The sequence below is a fragment of the Chiloscyllium plagiosum genome, unplaced genomic scaffold (genome assembly GCF_037043375.1).
Source record: "Chiloscyllium plagiosum isolate Xiang-an unplaced genomic scaffold, Cpla_swu_hap1 HiC_scaffold_35, whole genome shotgun sequence".
In the NCBI taxonomy this organism is placed as follows: domain Eukaryota; kingdom Metazoa; phylum Chordata; class Chondrichthyes; order Orectolobiformes; family Hemiscylliidae; genus Chiloscyllium; species Chiloscyllium plagiosum.
Genome location: NW_028270173.1, coordinates 34,369,478 through 34,386,326, shown reverse-complemented (window position 1 = coordinate 34,386,326; position 16,849 = coordinate 34,369,478). Strand labels below are relative to the sequence as shown.

The window sequence follows — 16,849 nt, the reverse complement described above, 5'->3', positions numbered from 1 at the left end:
TGTTTAGAGAGGTGGGAACTCCAAATGAAAGGGAGAGATGAATGTGAATCCAGTTGAGATGCCACTCCCAACACCAACCAGAGGCCTTATTCCTTACCCAGACTCAGCCTCTCCTACCCACATTTCACTGAGCTTCTGATGCTCAACACTGAACTGAGAGCCAGTCCCAATCTGAACTGTCTGACTTTACACTCACAATGTGAGACTCTGAACCCTGAGAAAGAGGGTATCATCTCAGACTCAGTGACCCTGAGACAAATCCCTACCTGGACCACCTGCACATAAGCTGGCCTCTTCACCCCACTATGAGAAACCCCTCCTCAGACTCTTCGACTCCCAGTTAGGAGCTGCCATTTTCTCACTCACACCTACCTTGCTTCTTGTAAATGACGACATCCACAACAGCAAGAAAGATGAGCCCGAGGACTCCAAATTAAATCCCGACAGTAACAGAAACCTGGGAGTGAGACTTTGGGACTGTCACACAGAGAAAGAGAGAGGGGAGACAGAGAAGAGATACAACCTGTTAATCCTTTCCTGATACTAGCACACAAGCATGTCTGATACCATCATTGTAAATCTTCTCTGCACCTTCTCCAGTGCCTCATTATCCTTTGTAGGACATGGATACTTGTCTGCAGTACTCTGCATTATGGCGTAACCAAATAAAGAGAGAATTAAAAGGTTCAATGGGATACTGTAAACCTCCCTGTCGAAAGCCAAGCCAACCCTCTGTTTGTTTGTTTTTAAAATGGTCTTGCTTTCTTGTGCCAGAATATTTAGAAACTGGCATGTTTGCACTCCATGATTTATTTGTTGCTGTAGATCATTTGACAATTATTTGCTCTTTTTAAAAACTTGTTAATGTTCCCCTATAAACTCTTACTGTCCTCCTGACTATTGACTATCTCCCAACTTGCACTCATTCACAACTTTGCGAATTATGTTTCTGATCACCAGAATCGCTAACTGATTGGAATATTATATGTTAGCAGACTTGACCAGACCATTTGATGCATTAGCCTCTACTTCTTGGGATTTTGGATCTCAATTTCCTGTCTTCTATCACTAAAAATTGTCTAAAACGTCCTATCTGTACTGTCTCTCTTCTCACAGAGAACATCTCAGATTCAAGTCTCATTTTCCTGAGACTCCATGGTGTTGCTGTTTCTTAATAAAAATTAATTTTAAGATTTTATTTTTTAAAAAATGATATTCAGGGACATGAGCAGGAAGCAGGAGATGGCATTGAGTCAATAATGCTCATTCAGACATCTGGTAAAGCTTGGGATTCTGGGTAATCCATGCTGGAGATGGGAAAATGTTATGGCCGCAAGAGCTACTCCTTTTTTGAGGTATTTTAGGTGATGGAGGTGATTTCCTCGAATTCCAGGAGCAACAATTACTGTTTTATAAGCTGTTGCATTGTTTTGGGACTCTGGGGGACAAGAAGATCAAACTGATTTAAAAAGGAGGAAGACAGATAAAGGCAGTGACCACATGGTCAGAGAAAGAAACCTATACTGCTATCTGACACAGCAGTGAATCTGCACAGTTACTGCCTTTGCTGTTTGAGTTCAAGTATCACTGGACATCAGGGTGTGTCTAGGAAAAATTAACAAACAGCAAAATTCACAGCTGACTTTGGAGGAATCTGTGTGAGAGAGCTCACAGTGCAGGAACAGTTAAGTGAATGGTTTTAAGTGTAGCCTTGCTGTAAAGCTACAACAGTGACAGAGTGGGTTCTTTCTTGATTCACTGAGATCAGTCTCTTGATTAAATCATGAAAATATATGCCGTAAGTACTAAGTTAACCTGGATCAGTGTTTTTTTAAGAGCAATAAGACAATGCTAGTTTCTGAGTCTGTAAATTGTGAAGGAGCAAAGATGACTTTTAGTAGAGTCATGTATTCTTCCTGTTGGATGTGGGAGTTGAGGGAGAGTTTCCATGTTACTGATGATCATGTCTGCAGGAAGTGTCTTTAATTGCAGTGGATTGGTTGGAGATCCATGTATCGTTTGAAGTGGCATTAGAGGCAATAAGGAATTTATAAGAGCAAGGGGGTGTGATGGATGGCAGGTTGTAGGAAGGGAGAAAAGCCTCAGATACAGTCAGGTAAATGGGTAGAAGATGAGGCGGGTAGTGCAGAAGTCTCCTGTGGCTGTCCCCATCTCAAACAATTATGCTGGTTTGGAAAATGTAGAGGGTGATGGACCCTCAGTGGAATGTAGCATAAACAGCCAGGTTTCTGGTACCGAGAATAGCTCTAATGTAACGTGGGATACGTCAGATTCCAAGTGATTGATTGTGACAGGGACTCTCTATCAGAGGCACAGACAGACATTTCTGCAGACGGCAGTGAAAACTCAGAATGGTGTGTTGCCTCCCTGCGGCCAGGATCAAAGATATTACAGAGAGGGTGCAAATGTTCTCAAAAAACAGGGGGACCAGCAGGAAGTCATTGTACACACCGGAACTAACGACATAGGAAGGAAAAAAGATGAGATTCTGAAGTGAGAATAGAGAAAGTTAGGCAGGAACTTAAAAAGGAGGTCCTCAAGGGTAATATTATCTAGATTACTCCTGGTGCTATGAGCTATTGAGGGTAGGAATTGGAGAACAGAGCAGATGAATGAGTGGCTGACAAGCTGGTGTAGGGGAGGAGGGTTCATATTTTTGGATTATTGGAATTTCTTCTGGAGTAGAAGTCACCTGGACAAGAAGGACTGATTGCACCTGAATTGGAAGAGGACTAATATACTGGCAGGAAGATTTGCTAGAGCTGATCGGGAGGATTTAAACTAGTAAGATAGGAAAGTGGGACCCAGGGAAATAGTGAGGAAAGAGATCAATCTAAGACAAGTACAGTTGGCAAAGGGAGCAAGTCAAACAGGGCAGGTGGGAACAAAACAGAGAACAAGGTAGGACTGATAAATGCATTTATTTCAATGCAAGAGGCCTAACAGGGAAGGCAAATAGACTCAGGGCATGGTTAGGAACATGGGACTGGGATGTCAAAGCAACTACAGAAACATGGTTCAGGGATGGACAGGACTGGCGGCTTAATGTTCCAGGATACAAATGCCACAGGTAGGATATAAAGGTGGCCTAAGAGAGGAGAGGGGATGGCATTTTTGACAAGGGATATCATTATGACTGTATTTAGGAAGGATATTCCTGGGAATACACGCAGGGATATTATTTGACTGGAACTGAGAAATAAGAAAGGGATGATCACCTGATTGGGATTATATTATTGACCCAACGAGTAGTCAGCGAGAAACTGAGAAACAAATTTGAAGGAGATCTCAGTTATTTGTAAGAATAATAGGGTGATTATGGGAGAAGATTTTATCTTTCCAAACATAGACTGAGACTGCTATAATGTTAAGGGTTTAGATGAAGAGGAATTTGTTAAGTGCGTACAAGAAAACTTTCTGATTCAGTATGTGGATGTACCTACTAGAGAAGGTGCAAAACTTGATCAACTCTTGGGAAATAAGGCAGGACAGGTGACTGAGGTGTCAGTGGGGCAGCATGTTGGGACCAGTGACCACAATTCTATTTGTTTTAAACTAGTGAGGGAAAAGAATAGACCAGAACTAACAGTTGAAGTTCTAAATTGGAGGAAGTCCAATTTTGACAGTATTCAGCAAGAACTTTCAAAAGCTGCTTGGGGGGCAGAAGCTCGTGGGTAAAGGTATGGCTGGAAAATGGGAAGTTTTTAAAATGAAATAACGAGAATCCAGAGAAAGTATATTCCTGTTAGGGTGAATGCCAAGGCTGGATGACTTGAGAAATTGAGGTTTTGGTTAAGAAAAAGAAGGAAGCATATGTCAGATATAGACAGGAATGATTGAGTGAAGAGTATAAAAGCAGTGGGAGTATACCTAAGAGGGAAATCAGGAGGCAAAAAGAGGACATGAGATAGCTTTGACAAATAGGGTTAAGGAGAATTGAAAGGGATTTGATAATTACATTCAGGACAAAAGGCTAACTATGGAGAGAACAGGGCCCCTCAAAGATCAGTAAGGCAGCCAATATGTGGAACTGCAGGAGATGGGGGAAGATACTAAATAAGTATTTTGCACCAGTGTTTACTGTGGAGAAGGACATGGGTCTATAAATTGTGAAGGAGCAAAGATGACTTTTAGTAGAGTCATGTGTTCTTCCTGTTGGATGTTGGAGTTGAGGGAGAGTTTCCATGTTACTGATGATTATGTCTGCAGGAAGTGTCTTTAATTGCAATGGATTGGTTAGAGATCCATGAGTCGGTTGGACTGGCAATAAGAGGCAATAAAGGAATTTACAGGAGCAAGTGGGTGTGATGAATTGCAGTTATGGGAAGAGAGAAAACCCACAGATACAGTCAGGTAGATGAGTTAACTCCAGGATGTAGAATGTGGGGAAGTAGATGGTGGATGCATAATAGGTGGATAAATCCCCAGGACCTAATCAAGTGTCCCCCAAAACACTGTGAGAAGTTAGGGAAATGATTACTGGGCCCCTTGCTGATATATTTGTATCATCAATAGTCACAGGTGAGGTGCTAGAAGACCGGAGTTTGGCTAATGTGGTGCCACTATTTGAGATAGGTGGTGAGGAAAAACCAGGGAACTATAGACTAGTGAGCCTGGCATCAGTGGTGGGCAGGTTATTGGAGGGAATCCTGAGGGACAGGATTTACATGTATTTGGAAAGGCAAGGACTGATTAGGAAGGGTCAACATGGCTTTGTGCGTGGGAAATCATGCCTCATGAACTTGATTGGATTTTTTGAAGAAGTAAAGAGGAAATTTATGAAGGAGGAGTGGTGGATATGATCTATAGGGACTGGTTAGCAAGATTAGATCTCATAGAAAACAGGGAGAACTAGCCATTTGGACACAGAACTGGCTCAAAGGTAGAACACAGAGAGTGGTGATGGAGGGTTGCTTTTCAAGCTGGAGGCCTATGACTGGTGGTGTACCACTAGGATCAGTGCTGATTTTCATCATTTATAAAAATAATTTGGATGTGAACATAAGAGGTATAATTAGTAAGTTTGCAGATGACACCAAATTTGAAGATGTAGTGGACAGTGAAGAAGGTTACTTCAGATTACAATGAAATCTTGAACAGATGGTCCAATGGGCTGAGTGGTACATGCAGTTAAATTTAGATAAGTGTGAGATGCTGCATTTTGGAAACGCAAATCAGAGCAGGATTTATACACTTAATAATTAGGTCCTGAGGAGTGTTGCTGAACAAAGAGACCTTGGAGTGCAGGTTCATAATTCCTTGAAAGTGGAGTCTCAGGCAGATAAGACATGAAGAAGGCATTTGGTATGCTTTCGTTATTGGTCAGAACATTACGTACAGGAGTTTAGAGGTCGTGTTGTGGCTGTACAAGACATTGCTTGGGCCATTTTTGGAGTAATGTGTGCAATTCTGGTCTCCTCCCTATCGGAAGGATGTTGTGAAACTTGAAAGGGTCCAGAAAAGATTTATAATGATGTTGCCAGGATTGTAGGAGTTGAGCTATCAGTGGAGGCTGAATAGGCTGGGGCTATTTTCCCTGGTGCATCAGAGGCTGAGTGGTGACCTTATAAAATCATGACAGGCATGGATAGAATAAACAGACAAGGTATTTTTGCTGGGATGGGGGACTCCAGAACTAAAGGGCATAGGTGAGAGGGGAATGGACAGCTTGATGAAGGGCTTTTGCCCATAACGTCAATTCTCCCACTCATCGGATGCTGCCTGACCTGCTGTGCTTTGCCAGCACCACACTCTCAACACTTTATTCTTAATTTAACTAAATTTAACTAGACTGGGCTATAATTCCTGGATATACTGGATGGTGTTTAACTGTAATAGCCGAGGACACATGGGGACTGGGCAGGCTTTAATATTCCAGGATTCACTGAACCGTCTAGCTCCAAAATATCTCAAGGCTTCTATTTTTCTTTTTTTAATTCACTCTTACCGGCTGGGCCAGCAATTATTGCCAGTCCCCAGTTGCTTGGGAAGGTGGCAGTGAGCTGCTTCTTGAACTGCTGCAGTCCGTGTAAGGAAACCCATAATTTTGTGTCAAAAAGAGACTATGATTTTGATCTTGTGACACTGAAAGAATGGCAAGATATTTCCAGGTCAGGACCGTGAGTGGCTTGGAGGGGAACTTACAGGTGGTGGTGTTCCCCTGTATCTGCCACCTTGTCCTTCCAGGTGGAAGTCATTGTGGGTTTGGAAGGTGCTGTCCGTGGGGCTCTGGTGAATTTGGTGAACTGAGAGGAGATAGTAGCTCCTGTCAAACTGTAATGTCAAATGATAAAATGTATGTTCTCATCTTGTAATATTCCTGCATATTCCAGGTGTTGGGGTAGCATTATACTCCAGGATACATTGTGTGACACTCTCCTGAAGTATCCCAGGATATACAGGATACCTTGGTACTGTAGAGTCCCAGGATGTATGCCTCAATTACTAATCTCCATAAGTGGCATAGCACTTTGACATATTAACAATTATTGTTTTCTCTTTCTCTATCCTGGACTGTTCTGGTGAAGCAGCTCAGCACTGACTCTCCCTCCTGCAATCCTGATCTGAGTCTGGTTCCTCTCTAACAGTGAGAATCAGTCTTACCATAAATCACCACCAGCTTCTCCTCCAATCCGCTGTGCTCCACCTGACAGGAATACTCAGCCTAATCCTCCGGATCAAACTCTATCCATTTCCGGATCTGATAGGTCCTGTCATGATTGGGTAAGATCCCAGTGGACAGGGTCTCATCAATCAACAGTCCATCCCTCCACAAAGTCATCTCGATGGCTTTTGGGTAAAACCCAGTGACGAGACAGGACAGCCAGTTAGAATTACCCAGACGGGTAAAGGACACAATGGGTGCAACTGAGGGAGAGAGAAAGAGGAGTCAGTGCAGGGAGCTCGAGATGAAAAGAAACCTCGAGGTACAGAGTCCAGGACACTACACCCTTCACTGACTCTCAAACTACCTGTACTCACTGTCTCTCAATGCCACCACCTCCCCTACACCACTTTACATCCTTCCCAACTCACTCACCGACTTTCAGTTCCCTCTGTCCATATTCCAGGTATTTCTTCAGCCACTCGACACACTCCTCCTCGAGGTAATGCTTCCACCTCTGCTTGTCCACCACAAACTGGTCCCATTTGTTTTTGATACTTTCCGCCTAGGGGACTGGGGTCACCCACACCATGTGATCCTTATCGAAGCTCATCAAAGCTCGTCCATCCCATCCTAATGTGGAGATAATGAAACAGCCAAAAAAATATTGTTTATATTCTTTACTCTCTCTTTTCTCTCTCTCTTTTTCTCTTTCTCTCTTTTTCTCTCTCTTTTTCTCTTTTTCTCTCTCTTTCTCTCTTTCGCTCTTTTTCTCTTTTTCTCTCTTTTTCTATTTTTCTCTTTTTTCTCTCTTTCTCTCTTTTCTCTCTCTTTTTCTCACTCTTTTTCTCTTTTTCTCTCTTTTTCTCTCTCTTTTTCTATTTTCTCTCTCTTTTTCTCTTTTTCTTTCTCTTTTTCTCACTCTTTTTCTCTTTTTCTCTCTTTCTCTCTTTCTCTCTCTTTTTCGCTCTTTTTCTCTTTTTCTCTCTCTTTCTCTCTTTTTCTCTCTCTTTTTCTCTCTTTCTCTCTTTTTCTCTCTTTTTCTCTCTCTTTTTCTCTTTTCTCTTTTTCTCTCTCTTTTTCTCTTTTTCTCTCTGTTTTTCCCTTTTTTTCTTTCTCTCTTTTTCTCGCTCTTTTTCTCTCTCTTTTTCTCTTTTTCTCTATTTCTCTTTCTCTCCTTTTCTCTCTCTTTTTCTCTCTCTTTGTTTACAGTGGCATTTTCTCCCACCCCCAACTGTCCTTGACAATGTGGCAGCAAGCTGTCGTTTTGGACCAATTCAGTCTGTGTGGTGTAGTTACACACATAATGCTGGTCCCAGGTGATAATGTCAATTAACTCCTTTAATTCCAAACTTTGCTAAATTGTGGGAAACCAGATCAATGATGTAAACCTTTTACTGGAATATTTGTAAACGTTGTATTCCAATTCTGACGCTAACTATACTGAAGCCACTGTTTAATGATCTTTCTACCCCTCAAGTCATCATTGTGCAACTTTTCAGTGTTGGTACCCAAAATGAGTGGGATTAGATTCTCTACTGGCTGAAAGTTTGATGTGCTCATTGCCTGAACATTATGTGGTGTAGATGTTACCAGCTGCATATTCGTCCCAGCCTGTGAGTGGTGAAAGACGAGGATGGGATCCTGAGCTTTATTAAGACAGGTATTTCCCAATAGGTTTGAACTGAATTTCCATCTGAATGGTAATCTCAGTTTTCTCAGAAGAGAACCTTGATTAAAGCCTTTGCGGAACATATGAAGAATTGGTCTCAGTGTGAACGTCCACGTGACAAATCCTGTACCAAACTGGTCCAGATGAACTTCCAATCTATCCTTCCATTAACACCAACAGAGGAATTCTCCCAAATGTGGAAGATTTCCCCTACCTGGGAGGCTACATCTCATCTAAGACTGACATCAGTGCTGAGATTCAACATCCCATCCAACCTCTGAGGGCTATCTTCCAATTCCTAAGGATGAGAGTCTTTGATGACCAGGATATCAGTGCTGATACCTGGCTCCTCATATATAAAGGAGAAAGTGAGGACTGCCGATACTGGAGATCAGAGCTGAAAAATGTGTTGCTGGAAAAGCGCAGCAGGTCAGGCAGCATCAAAGGAACAGGAGAATCGACATTTCGGGCATAAGCCCTTCTTCAGGATTGATTCCTGAAGAAGGGCTTATGCCCAAAACGTCAATTCTCCTGCTCCTTTGATGCTGCCTGACTTGCTGCGCTTTTCCAGCAACACATTTTTTTCAGCTCCTCATATACAAGGCAGGCATTCTACTTTTCCACATGACTCCAAAACTTTGGACTATATACAGATCACACCTCAAAAACACTTGACAAATCCCATCAAGATTGTTCAAGACAGATACTCTGCATCAACTGGGAGCACAAATGTGCTAATATCAACATCCTATTGTGCCAGCATCGAGGCCACTATCATCTGAAACCAACTCTGGCATCCTAAGCACATGGCCAGGCAGAGTTCCTATTGCCAAAAGAAATCATCATCACCCACTTAAGAATGCTTTTGAATAAGAGGCAAAGGAAGCATTTCAAAGACACGCTGAAATCTTTGCTCAAGAAATGCAACATAGATATCTTTGCATTGAAGCCCCTCACTCAGAAAAACCGATTTTGGAGGAAACTAACTTTGGAGTGATTTGTACCAGGAGCAGACAGGTGGGACTAGCCTAGTTTGGGATTAAGGTTGGTGTGGACTAGTTGGACCAAAGGGTCTGTTTCCTTGCTGTATGACTCTACGAGTGTGAAGGGATAAAATTCTTTGAGAACATGTGGTGACAAGAGGAAGTATGGAAAAGAAACTGGGGAAAGGGATGCCAATGATTTCAAGACTAAGGAACAATTCCAGCTCCCAGAAACTCCTGTCAAACGTGCTTTTAGAGATGGAACCCTAGGATTGGAATCATCAGCCATATAAGGACCCACAGAATCAATGACCTGGAGTATCCTAGGTGGACAATCATATTGATTAGTGAAGGGTCACCAACATCAGGATTGCTTTTATAACTTTCACAAACAGAGACCCCAATTTCTGACAGATATAACTTAAATTCCTGAACATATTCTAAAAATAACTAGATTTTCCAAAGAGCCAAAAGGAACAGGCTCAAGGGGATAAATATTCTCTTCCAATTCTTATGGCCTTTTCTTTAATTCATTCAAGGATTGTGGTATATTTGGATAGTGAGCCCTTACTGTCTACCCTTAATTGTCCAGAGGGCAGTTATAATGCATGCCCATTCTCGTGGGTCTAGAGTCACATGCAGGTGAGACCAGGAATAGGCATCAGTCTTCCTTCCCTAAAAAGAACACATTACTGAACAAGATGGATACTATGACAATATTCTTCTACATTCTTCATTCCTACTGACTTCCTTTCCTCACTCTCCAACTAAATGACGCTGTCTTTCTATTCCACCCTATTCTCCAGATCTCTGCGTGACACTCCTTCCTTAATCGAGAGTGTTTTGCTGGAAAAGAACATGAGGTCAGGCAACATCCGAGGAGCAGGAGAATCGACATTTCGGTCATAAGCCCTTCATTGGGACTGAGGCTTTTGGGCTGGGGCTGAGAGATAAATGGAAGGGGCATTGGGTTTGGTGGGGAAAGATAGCTGAGAAAGCGATAGGTGGATGAAGATGAGAGAGAAGATGATAAGTCAGAGGGGGGAGTGGGACGGATGGATGGGAAAGGTGACGGAGAGGTTAGGAGGGCGGTGCTGAGTTGGAGGCTTGGGACTGGGAAAATGTGGGGGGGTGGGGGGAAAGAAATGAGGAAGCTGTTGAAATCCACATTTATCCCATATGGTTGCAGGGTCCCAAGGCAGATTATAAGGCGTTCTTCCTCCAGGCATTGGGTGGTAATGTTTTGGCGGTAGAGGCGGCCCAGGACCTGCATGTCCTTAACTCCCCCTCCCATTCTGTTGAAGTGTTCAGTCACAGGGCAGTAGGGTTGGCTGGTGTGGGTGTCCCAGTGAAGTTCTCTGAAACAATCCACAAGAAGGCATCCTGTCCTCCCAATGTGGAAGAGATCATATGAGGTGCAACGGATGCAGTAGATGACATTGGTAGAGGTACAGGTAAATTTCTGATGGATGTGGAAGGATCTCTTGGGACCTTGGAGGAAGGTGAGGGGAGTGGTGTGGGCATAGGTTTTGCACTTCCTGCAGTGGCAGGGAAAGGTGCGGGCTTGTGTGGTGTGTGTCCCTGACGAGGAAGTCGCAGAGGGAATGGTCTCTCCGGAATGCTGATAGGGGTGGGAGGGAAACATGTCTTTTGTAGTGGGGTCCATTTGTAGGTGGCGGAAATGGTGGAGGATGATGCAATGTATGCAGAGGTTAGTAGGGTGGAAGGTGAGGACCGGTGGCGGGTGAGGGAGTTCTGTCTTGTTGCATTGGGAGCAGTGGGGTTCAAGGGCAGTGGTGCATGAAGTACAGAAGATGCACTAGAGGGCATCATCAACCACATGGGAAGGGAAGTTGCGATTTTGGAAGAAGGAGGCTATCTGGGACTTTCTGAGGTGGAATTGGTCATCCTGGGAACAAATGCGGCAGAGGTGGAGGAATTGGGAATAAGGAATGGCGTTTTTACAGGAGGGAGGGTGGGAGTTGATGGACTTGTAGTAGATACCTGTAGTTAGTCGGTCACCGGAGATGATAATGCAGAGGTCCAGGAGGGGAGGGAGGTGTACGAGATGATCCAGATGAATTTGAGGTCGGGGTGGAAGGTGTTGGTAAAGTTCCCAACGTCCTTGTGGGAGCATGAGGTGGCACCGATACAGTCATCGATATAGCAGAGGAACAGGTTGGGGGTGGTGCTGGTGTAACTGCATAAGATGGACTGTTCCACATACCTGACAAACAGGCAGGAATAGTTGGGTCCCATGCAGGTACCCACGGCTACCCCTTTGGGTTGAAGAATGTGGGAGGATTGCAAGGAAAGGTTGTTGAGGGTGAGAACCAGTTCAGCCAGGCAGATGAGGGTTTTGGTGGAAGGGTACTGGTTGGGACGGAGTGAGAGGAAGAAACGGAGTGCTTGGGAGGCCTTCATTGTGGCAGATCGATGCGTATAAGGACTGGATGTCCATGGTGAAGATGAGGCATCGGGGCTGGGGAAACGGAAATCATGGAGGAGATGAAGTGCATGGTAGGTGTCACGAACATAGGTGGGGAGTCCCTGGACTAAGAGAGACAGATCAGTGTCGAGGAAGGAAGAGATGAGTTAATTGGAACAGGCGCAGGCTGAGACAGTGGGTCGACCGAGAAAGTCAGGTTTGTGAATTTTCGGTAGAAAGTAGATTGGGCAGTGCTGGATTCACACACAATGCGATTGGAGGCTGTGAATGGGAGATCCTCAGAGGTGATGAGGTTGTGGATGGCCTGGGAGATGATGTTTTGGTGATGGGACATGATCAAGGGGACAGTAGGAGGAAGTGTCTGCAAATTGGCACCTGGCTTCAGCGGTGTAGAGATCGGTCCGCCACACTACTACTGTGCTGACCCCCCCTCCCTTGTCTGCGGGTTTGATGTGGAGGTTGGGATTGGAGCGGAGGGAGTGGAGGGCTGCGCATTATGAGAGTGAGTGGTTGGAGTGGGTGAGGGCGGTGGACACATTGAGGCTGTTGATGTCACAGCGGCAGTTTGTAATGAAGAGGTCAAGAGTGGGTAACAGGCCAGCATGGGGTGTCCAGGTGGATAGTTGTGTGTTGGAGGTGGGAGAAGGGATCCTCAGTGGGTGGGCAGGTGTCTTGGTTGAAAGTGTGGGCATGGGAGTGGCGGAAGAAATGTTCAAGGTCACACCATGTGTTGAACTCATTAATCTTGGTGCGTAGATGGATGAAAATGAAGCTTTTGCTGTAGACTAAATGTTCGTTCTTTAATTACTTAAATGGGGTTCATTGTCTGTTCAAATTGACATCTTTTGTTTTTAGATATTGGCCAGGATCTCAAGCATGGCTCAAGTGTTCTTATGGTTTCTGGAGTCTCGCTGAGGTGTTCCAGGTCCAGCAACAGTGACACCAATGCCCCAGGACTCCCCAGCTCGGCAACATCAGAGGAATCCCTGCTCCAGGTTCACAAATCATTTCACTATTTCTATAGTCTGGCTGTTATAATTAGCTAGCATGGCAAGAAGACAGTTTGAGACTAACACAACAGATATTATAGTAAAGTCATGATATCTTTTAATAATATATTATTGTAAATATACATTGAGTTATTACTCCACAAATGGCAAATCTCAAGCAAACAATAAGAGCTGCTGAGCTGAAGCTTTCCTACTTGGCCTTAGTATTCAATACACTCAGTAAATTGGGTAAAGAATTGGACATTATTAGGCATTATTGAAATACACTACCACAATATACAAATGTTTTGATGAGTCCTGGTGTACTACTGAAGCAGAAATTGTTCACAAACTTGGGAAAGTATCTTGTGTGTCAGTCAGCAATCATAATTAAACAGACAGTTACGTTAGTCAATGAGTGTACGACAGTTAGGCTGCTTGGAGAGAATGAACTAAGAGTTAATGATATAGAATTAAATTGAGAAGAATTTGTTCACCTGTTACCAAGTGCTGGGTAAAGGAGAAAACTTCACAATTCACGTCAATCTCATCACGTGACATTGTTAAAGGTATAATTCTCAAGTTAACTTTTTTATCTTTTCCTTTCACTTAAAAACATCTCTATCATTTTAACATTTTTACTTTTCTCTCTTTAAATTGTCAATATATCTTTTGAATTTTGCAAATAAAGATTTTGTTCTCGCCTTATGGTTGTCTCGTACTAACCTAAATTTAAGACAATGGATTTACTGACGTTTAAAACCTGAAATTAGATAAATATTACCCCATAAACCATTCTGATAGTAACATTGATCAAAGGTTAAACTCCCAGTTCTCAACCTGGCTCTGCCCCGGCCTCTCACACCCCCATTACTCACCTGCAGAGAGCTCTCCCCACAGAAGCCCCAGCACTATCAGTCCAATCATCGTGACTTCAGTTGACAGTCTGGGAGAAATTAATTTCCAGCGGACTGTCTCAGCTGTGCCTTGGACTGATATTAAACTGATATCGATTCTCCTGCTCCTCGGATTCTGCCTGGCCTGCTGTGCTTTCCCAGCACCATACTCTTGACTCTGATCTACAGTTCTCACTTTCTCCTAATATTAACCCGTTCTGAAGAAGGGTCACTTGACCCAAAATGTTAACTCCGACACCTCTCCACAGATGCTGCCAAACCAGCTAAGCATTTTTGCAATTTCAGTATTAGTTCCTTTTCCTGTTCATCGACATACCTTCACACTGATTGATCCCAAAATATCATCGGTCCAATTACAATAAAAAGACTCAGTGAATCATCAGAGTCCGGCAAAATAGAAAACAAATAGATTGCATAACCCCACCCAGGCTTGGGACCGAAGCAAGTAAACACTTCCACTCTCATTTCTAGTTCCTGGGAGAAGGAACTGAGCTGCAATTCACTTTCGGGACAGAAGCCATTCAGCTCGATGCTGCCTCACCATCCAATGACAAGATTGCTGAGCTTAACTCCAGTTTCATCTCCTTCAATCACCATTAGTCAAACCTTAGTCTCCAAAACTGTAATTATCCCTGGTATGGAGGTGCTTTTGCGTTATCCCCATTCACAGACCTTTAGTGGAGATATGTTTTAATGGATCCTTTGTGTGAGGGAAGGTGGTGATGTCACTGGGCTGAGAATCCCCCCAGCTAATGATCTGGGACATGGGTTGACATCCCCCATGGCAGACAGTGAGGTTTGAATTCAATAAAAAAAATCTAGAACTGAAAGCTAGTCTCGTGGTGGACATGTACCCAATGGTGATACATGTAAAACCATCTAGTTCACTCACAGGAAATCTTCTGTCTTTATCTGGTCTGGGCCTACATGTGACTCCAGACCCACAGCAATTGCACTCTGGACAAATAGGGCTGGACAATAAATAATACCTAGTCAATGATGTCCACATTCAATGAACAAAATAAAGTCTTCTGTGTGGAAATGGGCTTCCTGAGACTGCCCCAAAATCCTGCCAAACCTGACATCAAGGTACAGTTAAACTCGAGGAGTATAAAGCAAAGACTGTGGGCCCTAACAAATTCTTTGGAGTTATGTGCCCCCAGTGAAACTGTTCAGGTACAGCAATCTCAGACACAGGACAGCACTGCTGGAGTTCATCACGAAACATTATTAGGTCCAAAGATTTTCAACTCCTTCATCAATGACCTTCTCCTCATCCTAAAGTCAGAAGTTGAGACGTTCACTGATGGTTGTATATTTTTCAGTCTGAGACCTCAGATGCTTAATCAGTTCATGTATTTATGTAACAAGACTCATGGTACAACATTGGGCTAGCAGGTGCGAAATCACATTCATGCCAAAAAAGTACCAGGCAATGACCATCTTCAACAAGACTGAATCTCAACATCTTTCATTCATCTCACCACTTTGACATTCACAGGCTTTATCATCACTGAATATCCCACCATCCATATTAAGTTGTATTCCACTGGCCAGGACCTGAATGCGACCAGTTTTTAATTTTTTTAAAATTTTAAAATGATTTTAACAGTCAGGAAGAGGGTGGGGTTTCTGCAGTAAGTAGTTCATCTCCTGGCTCCCCAAGGTGTGTTCACCATCAACAAGATGTTGTATGTTGGAATCTTGTCACTGCTCATGGTGTTCAGAGGGAATGTGAGCTGTGAGCAGGATGCAGAGATATATCAGTGTATTTTAGACAAGTTGAATGAGTGGGCAAATGCATGGCAGATGTAATATAATGTAATATTCACCTTATGTTCTTCAGTAGTAAAAACAGGAAGGCAGATTATTATTTGAATGGTGATATATTGGGAAAAGGGAAGGTGCAACAAAAGCTGTACAACAGTCTCTGAAGGTAAGCATGCAGGCGAGGCAGGCAATAAAGAACAAAAATGGCATGTTGAGCTTCATAGTGAGAATGTTTGAGTGCAGGAGCAGGGACATCTTGCTGCAGTTGTACAGGCACTTGATGATACCACACTGAGAATATTCTATACAGTTGTGGTCACATTATCAGAGGCAAGATATTCAGCTGACAGAGGGAGAGCAACAAACATTTATCATATCAACTCCCAGGAAAGCAGGACTGATATATGAGAGAGACTGGATCGGTTAGGACTCTATGCACGAGAGTTTAACAGAATGAGGAGTGAGATCTCATAGAAACCCAGGACTAGACAGGGTAAATGCAGGGAAAATCCCAAAGACCAAGGGGTCCAGACAATAGGTCACAGTCTAAGGATGTGCAGGAGGCCACTTCGGACTGAGATGGGAAGAAATGTCTGCATTCAGAGAGTGGTGAGCCTCTGCAACAATGTCATACTGAATATTTGGAGGAAAAAGTTCTTAGGGCTAAAGGAATCAATGTGGACGGGGAAAAAATGGAAATAGGGTCCTGAGTTGGACGATCAGCCATGATCATTTTGAATGGTGGAGCAGAGTTAAAAGGATGAATGACCTTCTCCTGTTCCTACTTCCTCTGTTTCTGTGATTTCCGTCACTGTTGGGGTGTTCACCTTTTATGGCAACGACTATCACTCTGAGATGTAACTACTTTGCCAATGTCTAGCTTTCACATCCAGCTTCGAATACTGCAAACATTACCTTGAAGTGGTGCAAAGAAAATATACACTGAAAGGGGAACCCATCATCATTGCATAGAGATGTAAAGTAGCGGTCAGTCTCAAAGATAGTACTGCCTGAATTCCTGCTGGACATTAGGGATGATTAAGAATGCAATGACCTGATATCCCACACCTTTCTGTGGAAATCATGGAATGTGAGTGAGGTGGAGGTGAGTTAGTTATTGTTACTGTCTTTGTTACTGTTTACAAAGTTACAGTCTTTGCTGCTCCACACTCCCTTACTGTATCCACCTTTGGCCTTTGTTCATTGAGCCCACCAGGTGGCTCATGAACTGTGCACACAGTATCTGCAGCTTTGACAGTGCTTCTGTTACCCGCTGGAAAGGGAAGCCCTTTAGGAATGTCAGGCAGGAGTGTTCTGTCCAGGATATTCTGATGGGAGACCAGTTCAGAGGTGGTGTCTTTCATTGCCAGGCTGGCATTTTTGCTGAATGTTCTGTAAGTCAGTGCAACAGTTGGTGTTACCATGAACATTGAATGATTGGTCT

General features: G+C 43.4%; 1 pseudogene; it reads right to left on the bottom strand.

Annotated features, from left to right (window-relative positions):
• Nucleotides 1–110: 110 nt before the first annotated feature.
• Nucleotides 111–13,645, bottom strand: LOC122541240 (class I histocompatibility antigen, F10 alpha chain-like; annotated as a pseudogene).
• Between the last annotated feature and the right edge of the window lie 3,204 nt (nt 13,646–16,849).